Source organism: Mastomys coucha, unplaced genomic scaffold, assembly GCF_008632895.1.
Source record: "Mastomys coucha isolate ucsf_1 unplaced genomic scaffold, UCSF_Mcou_1 pScaffold3, whole genome shotgun sequence".
In the NCBI taxonomy this organism is placed as follows: domain Eukaryota; kingdom Metazoa; phylum Chordata; class Mammalia; order Rodentia; family Muridae; genus Mastomys; species Mastomys coucha.
Window position 1 is genome coordinate 63,837,611 of NW_022196909.1, and position 8,994 is coordinate 63,846,604.

Sequence of the window (8,994 nt, forward strand, 5' to 3'; positions counted from 1 at the left end):
CCCTTGGACTAGGACAAACAGGCTGAAAGAGGCAGTTCTGGACGCTCCAGATGTGGAAGTGTGGAGAAGAAACAAGGCCCACTTGCTGGAAGGACAGCTGCAAGTTGGAGGGTGTTGAGGAACCCCAAAAAGGGACAGTTGCTCTTTTGGAAAGGGTCTGTTCAGTGGGAGAACCCAGGTTGCCATCCTATTTCTTGGATTCAGTTTCCTTTTTTGGCAACTATCAGTATTGACTTCAGTAAGTCCTCCTGTGGAGTACCATGTTCTCACAAAACTCTCATCAAGGAGGAAGGGTGGAGTGATGGGAACTGTTAATATTAATGACAGGCAAGATTGAAATCATTATTATAATTATAGCATAGTCATTTCAAGTATGTCAGCATCTCAGGGTTGGCAAAAGAAGTCAGCCTCCCCAACCTCCCTCTCTAAGTATTGGAGTTCCCTGCTCAATATCCATGAGTAGTTTTATTAGTCTTTTTTAACATCAAAGTCATGTAGGATGAATTTCAGCCCTACAAGGCAAAGAGGGGCCTTGACTCCACATTCTTGCTGAGCCCTCCAGGTAGAGCCTGCATTCCTACCTGAGGGAAAACCAGGGCCAGTCAGAAAGCAGCTTCCAGTGACATCTAAACAACTCTGGTAGATAGGATTGGGGATGTATCTCAGTTAATAGAGTCCTTGCCTAGAATGTACCAGGCTCTAGGTTTTATTCATAGCCCTGCATAAACCAGGCATGGCGAGGCATTCCTGTAATGCTAACCCTAGGGAAGTAGAGGGAGGAGCATCAGGAGTTCTAGTGCATCCTTTCCTACATAGTAAGTTCAAGGCCACCCTGAGATACACAAGGAAACAAAGGAAGGAAGGAAGGAAGGAAGGGAGGGAGGAAGGATGGAAGGAAGAAAGAAAGGAAGGAAGGAAGAGAGGAGGAGAAAGACAAATGGAGAGAAAGGGAGGAAGAAAGGATGGAAAGAAAGAAAAAGAAGGAAGAAAGGAAGGAAAGAAGAAAGAAGGGTAGGGAGGAAGAAAAGGAAAAAGGAAGGAAGGAAAGAAAGACAGAAAGAGAGGGAAGGAAGGAGGGAGGGAGGGATAGAGGAATGGAGGAAAGGAAGAAAGAAAGAAGGAAAGAAAGAAAGAAAGAAAAAAAGAAAGAGAGAGAGAAAAAGGAAGAAAGTCAAGCAAGCAGGTAGACAGAGAAACAGACACAGAGAGATAGGAGGAGAAGTTAAAGAGGTAGGGAGAGAAAGAGAAACATGGAGAGGGCCTGACAAGGGACTTCTCAGAGGTCCCTGTACCCTTGCAAAATCACCACTGGTCTCCATGACACTGAGAGAAGAAAGGAGGCAGAGGAGGGGTGGAGAGCATGGGATAATTTCTGCAGACTGCATGCACTTTACATTCTGAGGTCCACAGTCCCCAGAGTACCTACAGATACCAGGGAAACTATAGTCCTCATTGCTGGCATGAGGATAGCAACTCTTCCCCTCACTGTGAAGTCTCCAGTTCTTACTCACTCATCCCAGATGCAGGCAGGCACAATGTAGCAGCTAGTATGGAACAGCCAGGGCTCTGGAAGAGGAAGACATGCCCATTGCCTCTCCTTGGCTTTCCTTCTCGTAAAAGGAAAAGGCTCTAACAACTTTTCTAGGATGGTAACTGTCCTAGTTAGGGTTTTACTGCTGTAAACAGACACTGAAGACCAAGACAACTCTTATAAAGAACAACATTTGTTTGGGGCTGACTTACAGGTTCAGAGGTTCAGTCCAGTATCAAGGCAGGAACATGGCAGCATCCAGGCAGTCATGGTGCAGGAGGAGCTGAGAGTTCTACATCTTCATCTGAAGGCTGCTAGCAGAATACTGGCTTTGAAACAGCTAGGAGTAGTGTCTTAAAGTGCACCCCCACAGTGACATACCTACTTCAACAAGGCCACACCTCCCAACAGTACCACTCTCTGGGCCAAGCATATACCTCCAATCACAGTAAACAACCAGGGAGTACTCCCTGTGAGAGATTGGCGCTGTTCCAAAACATTAGAGTGGCATACAGGCCCGTATTTGAAGTAGTAGGAGTGTTGCTGGGGTCCACATATCACCATTCAGCCCACTGATCAGCCTTTCCTGCCCAAGGCCTCCTCCAGCCCTAAGGTCTAGAGAGGTAGAGCAGATCTCAACAGCAACACTGACAACTTCAGTAGAGTCCTCCTAAAACTCTCTCTCTAACTCTCTCTCTCTCTCTCTCTCTCTCTCTCTCTGTCTCTCTCACTGTGTGTGTGTGTGTGTGTGTCTGTGTGTCTGTGTGTGTCTGTGTGTGTGTGTGTGTGTGTTTGTGTGTGTCTGTGTGTGTCTGTGTGTGTCATGGTGCTCATGTGAAAGTCAGAGGCCAACTTCAAGGGCTGGTTGTTACCTTCTACCTTGTTTGAAACCAGGTTCTTGTTGATTTACTTCTACAAATGCCAGGCTAGCCAGCCCAGGCTCCTGTCCCTGCCTCCCATATCTCAATAGTCTCATTCATATTCAAACTGCTCCCTACTGCATCCAGTCCTAGGGATCTGAACTCCAACCTTCACACTTGTAAGACAAGTGCTTTACTCAGCAATCCTTGTCCCCACCCCATGGTCTCCATGCTTTTCAGACTGATACTGAGATTCTCATTTCTAAGGTACCATGAGGAGTCTGATAGAGTCCAGCCATGATCTATTACGTCTTTATCTATAAAGGACACAGGGGCTGAACCTTTCCGGTCCTACCTCCAAGTATGGGGTCTTCCATCCTCCCTGAGCTTACAGAAAACAGGAATGTGGAACAATGTTAAGGATCAAGAGAAGGGGCAACATCTTTGCTTTCTACCTCAACTATAGTGAAGGGCTCATTGATGACCTATTGTCAGGGGTGGCCAGTCACATTTCCTCACTGCCTTGTGGGGAATAAACACAATTGGAGACAGTGATATGTAGAGTCATGAAAAAATCAGAAACAGAGTAATTGTTACACTCTAGAACATTCTCCTGTACCATGCATGCTAGTCCTTGTCCCCAAATTCCAGTTTTCATGTTATTGATTTCTAAAGTGGCTGGGGCTGGAGATATGGTGTCACTACTGTCATGAGTGTTTGCAGCTCTTCCCTGTGTTTACTTCTCAGGGAGAGGATAAAGGTGAGGCTGAGAAGACAGCCTAGAGCTGGGGAAGACAATCTCATCATAGATAGGAAGGGTGGACCCAAGAGAAGCAAATAAGGGGCCCTTGACCCTGAAAAGTTGAGATGGGGTTGAACCCGATGGTGTGCCAATTTCCCCCCAGACACAAGGCTCTCTCCATGCTCCAGAGCTAATATGGCTGTATGTGAATACCAAAGACCACTGTCCATTACTGGCTGAGCAGGAAAGGAAGAGTCCAGGATAAGGAGAAGAAAGCAAGGGAGTGGACCATATCCAGAATAATCTGATTAGAAAGACGGAGCTGTGAGGGTCCAGAATCCAGGCCTAGAACACAGATGTCCACATCCAGGCACAAGAGAAGGAGCAGAGAGCTGGAAGAGGCTGTGGACCATTAGGTGGTCCTGTGGCTTTCTCCCAAGTGAAGCTAGGAAGCAAGATGGGCCACCCAGGAGTCATTCTCGAGCTTTAAGCAGTTGTCCTGTCTGCTTTGAGGCTTTATTGACTCCTCCTTATTGGAAGGCAAAGACTACCCTCCCCCACCACATATAGACATGGTGGGTAAGCTCAACTGTGTGGCATCTGCCTACGGCCCAGGGGAGTGAGAGAGCTATGAATCCTGGATCCTGTGTGGCAGAGTCTCACTCATGGGAGACATTTGTCACTTCAAGGTCTCCATGAAGGAATAGATGAAGACTGAGTGTGTAGAAAATGGGAGAGATCAGACTTGGACTTCAGATCCCTCCAGAATGCACAGTGGCTCTATCTTGTTTTCTGGGGAGGAAGGCTGCCATACAGAAGGATGGGGTGGGAGGAAAGAAGGGTAGAGGATCACTAAACGCTGCCATACAGAAGGATGGGGTGGGAGGAAAGAAGGGTAGAGGATCACTAAACGCTGCCATACAGAAAGATGGGGTGGGAGGAAAGAAAGGTAGAGGATCACTAAACGCCATGGTCTCCTCATGCATACTATTTATTTTCTCATTATTGTGAAAAATATCTGATTCAAAGGAGCTTAAAGTTTTATTTTTATCCATGGCTTGAAGGAATACAGTCCATTATGGTGGTGAAATTGACGTAGCTGTTCACAGTGAATCTGTACTCTGCAGTCCATAAGCAGAGAGAGATGAATATTAGCGCTCAGCACACTTTGACCTTTTATTCAGATTCAGAACTCCAGCCAAGGCAGTGATGCCGCCTACACTTAGGGTAGGTCTTCTCTCCCCCCTTAAACTTTTCTAGGAACACCCTTACAAACATCAGAGGTGTGCTCTCCTGGGTGATCCCCAAGCTTGTCAAGTTGATGTCCACATTATGGTTTTTATTTGTTTGTTTTTATGTGTTATTTATTCAGCAAAAGCTTCGTCTTCTCATGACATGGGGAAGAGAGGGTCCCCTTTACATCTGAGAAGACACACAAACAGAAGCTAAGCAGCTTGTAGATGATCACATGCTAGTCAGGGAAGGAGCCTAAGGATCACAGATTACCGAAAACGTAACCAAGGACGAGGGATTTCAGTGGATCTTTCTGAGTCATGAGGGTGGTATAAGGTTAAAGAGTAAACTTGATGTGAAAACTGGAAGCCATGAAGAACCTGTTGAGCAAACAAGCTCTCTGTCAGTCCCAGGGCCTCAGAAAGTTACTCTTGGAAGCACGAGTGGGGAATTCCTCAAAATTTTCCCTGACAAGCATTAAAAAATTTCTGAGTCACTAGATTTAGAAGTGTGTTTGTGCTGGCTCATCAGTTAAGAGCAGTGGATCAAAGTTTGGTTCTCAGCTCAGGACCACTTCTAATGTTCTTATCTAAACTCTGTGAGTTCTTTACACACATAAGCCCCCCACCCCTCCAACACACAAAGTGGGGACTGAATGAAGGAGAAAAACAAGATGGAAGAACCTGCATAAGATACATGGTTTCCTGTAAAAGTAGCTTTTATTCTCCTGCTCTGATTGTTGTCTCAGAGGCTGCCTCTGTCTGCAAACATAGGCCAAGTCCTGGAAGCTTCAAGCCTCTGTACAATCTTTCCTAGGCCTAGAATATTTCCAGCCTCTGTATAATCTTTCCTAGGCCTAGAATGTTTTCAGCCTCTGTACAATCTTCCTAGGCCTAGAATGTTTTCAGCCTCTGAGACTCAGTAAGCTGAATAAGCTCCTCCCCACTTCCTAGTTCTTTCTGATTTCTGGCTGACTGATTCAATCCAACTGTTCTGGCTTAAACTCCCTCCAAGCTAACCAGTTCAATCTGGCTTCTCTCTGCTTCTACTGATATTTTCTGCTTGGTCTCATACTAACTTTAGCAATCTGTTCTAATATTCATGCTCCTCCTCATTCTCTGGCTCATTCTGTCTTCATATGCAAGTCACTCTGCAACCTGTCTCCATACAACTGCCCTGGTTAAACTGCCTCCTCTGCACTGTTCTCTTTTAAGTCATTCTCTTCTTGCCTTTCTGCTTTCATGAAAGCTGGGCATATCCTGTCAAATCTTTCTCTGATTCATCACTTTGTCTTCCTCTCAATCTTATATCACTTTCAAATGTGTGTGCTTCCTTCTACAAACTAAACTGTACCTTCATTGCTTGGGGTTAGAGATGTGTATAAGAGCATGTCTATATTCCAGCCAGAGGAATTAAAGGCCTGAGCCACACCACAACTAGAAATAGGTTTTTTTTTTTTCAGTAAATAACACAATCTCAGGGTTCACAGTGTGGTAAAATATCCTGCAATGGCTTCCCCCTCCAGCAGGGACAATGGCCCCACACACATACTCCTTCAAGAAACTTGAGTCTTTCCCCTGCTTCTAGAATCCTCAAACAAGAAATGGCTATGGCCCCTGGGGATTTCAAAGGATCACTGTTTTGTAAATTACTGACATCTACATGGAACACAAATAAGCTAAAGGATTTGAGGAGTCACCAACTTAAGATGATGGATATAATGGGTGAATGATAACACTTACAAATCACAGGACATTAATGGTCATTATATGTGTATTAGGCCAGGCTCTCTGGGATAGAAAGGATCAGAAGTCTTCAAATAAAAGCTCTCCTCCCCATCAATAACCCTGTCAGCTGGCATTATCCTGATTACATGGGATTTCATAGTGTTAATTCACAACTCCTGAAAGGAAAAGAACTCATTAGAATGTCTCTCATACTTCGTGCTCTGTGAGTTCGCAGTCTGGTGATGGTGGCTACAGACTACCACTCATGTTCTTGAAAAGCCCAAAGTTGATATAGAAGTGAGCTTCCAGACTCTCCCATGGTCAGCATGGGGCAGAAAAGAGTAACTAGGGTCACTGCTGAGAAGACTTAGGGGTGCCTTGAAATCCTAGGGGGTCTCTGAATCAGTTCTAGATTCCATAACATAAAGGGGGAAAGGAAAGTCACTGGGCAGCTCTGAGGCTCTGGAAGTGGATGCGGGACGTCCTTGTGTTTAACATTTGAATATCCATGTGTACTTGTGTTATGTAGATGAAAAATTTAGCCTGCTTGTATACACATGTGTAGAGTTCACAGTCAACAGCAGGTGCCTTACACTCTTCCATATATTTAAAAAAAAAGTCCCACCTTATTGAGGCAGAGTGTCTCATTGAACCTATAGCTCACCATTTCTGCAAGGCTGGCTGGCTAGTGAGTACCAGAGATCGTCCATCTCTTCAGTGCTTGGGTTACAGATGCATGGCACCAAGCCCATCTTTTAAAGTTGTCTGATGACATGTATATACTGTGTGAGCTTTGTATGCCACTGCACACATATGGAAGTCAAAGGACAACCTCCCTTGGTGATCCTTACCTTCCCCATTGAGACGGTCTCATTGCTGCTACATACGCCTAGTCTGACTGGCTCCGGAGCTTCTGGGGATTCCTGACAAGCCTCACACACCCTGCTCCACACACATCTAAAGGTGAGAACTCTGGTCTTCATGCTGGTTTGACAAGTGTGTTACACACTGAACCATCTCCTAAGGCCCCCAGGCCCAGCTTTTTACATGGATCCTGGGGCTATGAACTCAAGTCTTCAGGTTTCTATGTTGGGGCTGAGCCATCTCTCCACCCAATATGAGTCATTCTATCAAGTAAAGGTTCAGAGGACTTGACACCAGCTCAGTCTTCACAGCATCCTCAACAGGGCTGCCACCACCTTCCCACTAGGATTCTCTTCCCTAGTATATCTCCCTCTCAATGACTAGAAGAATAAAGTTACACACACACCTTGCAAAATTACAGGACTTCCACATGAATCACGGCTTCCACCCTCCTACACCATTCCCCAACCATCTGACAATTTTGGTGGAAAAAAAAATCTTTCCTCGGGTCTTCCCCACCACAAATTAAATGTGCAGAGAAAACCAGACCAGATGTCCAGTAAGCCAGCTAGGATCACATCTTGACTGAACACAAGGCTCATTCAAATGGACTTAGCAGGGCCGAGGACATCCTCTTGGCCCAGTTTGTGTAGGAATGGAAATAAAATCCTTCTCAGTTGATATACCAAGCAGCTCAAAGCAGCAAAGCATTTTACAAAGTCTTTATTGGGTTTTTCTCCATCCTGTGGTACGGGGGCCTTTATAAAGGCCTGGCTGGCTGGCCAGGCTCCCTGCATTGCACAGGCCTTCTTCACAGTGAGAGCAGTTTGGAGGAATCAAACTGTGCACAAAATAGGACAATACAGCCAGGCGAAGAGGCAAGTTTCAATGTTGATGGTAAGTGGGAAAACCTCTGTGATAAAGCTCAACTCTGGACAAGGAGCCAAAGGCACTCACCCCCCACTTCAGGCTTCCAGCCTCAGGAGAGCTAGCCCACTGTCAGTCCTTCTGAAGGACTCCACCTCTGATGCGGTTTCTTTTATTCTTTATATCTAAGGCAGAGGGCTGGAGAGAGGGAAGAGAGTGAATTGCAAGAACCAAGGTTCCAGTCATCCTGACAACAGCTCTTCTTTTGGATACCTGGGGCCCCAGCTGGCTGGGAAGACATCAACTCAGAACACAGTCGTCTTGGGGTGAGTGATCCCTTGAGATTGGATTCTTAGTCCCTACAAAATGCCACTGTGGTTTCAGGGACTGCCTCCACACTCTTTTGTTATAGCTTGACAGCTGACCACGAGCGCTGACATATCTGTGAAAAACAAAAACAAAAAACTCCATGAGACAACACATGGAAAAGCAACGGGGAACACCGAGTGACTGGAAGTATGTGTCCCCACAAACACACACACCACAACTTTCTCCCTCACACTCCTCAGGCAGGTGGAGAGGTTTTCCTGACCTTAAGCTTCCAGGGAAGCCTTTGGCTGACTCAACAGCTCTTCTGATGGCCTCATCTGCCCACGCTCCCAGGAGGAAGAGAGCAGAGAGTCAAGGGGGCTGAGGGGAAGGAGGCCGGCCACTGGCCCACACTGGAGGGGTCGCAGGTTTGGAGAGGGTAGCTTTGCCACACACCTGCTGGTCCAGGCCGTTAGGTAGAAGCTCTTCACAAACAGAAGGGTAACTTTCTGGTTACGACAGAAGAAACACAAAGGAAAAGCACAGTGGAGATCATCTGGCAGGCACCTGCCCCAGCGTGTGAGGCCCACTGACATGGGCCTGAGCTACTTCTTGGTTACCACCGCTGAGCCAGCAGGACGCTCAGGGCCAGCAGGTCTCAACCTGGAGGTTGTGGGCATTTTTCCATCTTCACAATGGTCCCTGACTTCCTGAAGAGTCCTCACCAGCCAGCTGATCAGCTAGAGGCCAGTTTGCCTTCATCCCTGAGAAAAGCCTCCTGCAAAATAACTGCCAACTGCTCCCCTCTGGCTGTTAACCAATCATTGGCCACGCCCATCTAAGCAGCTCCTCCAATCAGAG

General features: G+C 46.5%; 1 long non-coding RNA gene across 1 annotated transcript; it reads right to left on the reverse strand.

The window, feature by feature from the left end:
- Positions 1-7,663: 7,663 nt before the first annotated feature.
- On the reverse strand, positions 7,664-8,949 carry LOC116075206. Its single transcript, XR_004112464.1, has 2 exons — positions 8,590-8,949; positions 7,664-8,266 (listed from the first exon to the last, which is right to left on the reverse strand). It is a non-coding gene; the product is annotated as an uncharacterized LOC116075206 (long non-coding RNA).
- Between the last annotated feature and the right edge of the window lie 45 nt (positions 8,950-8,994).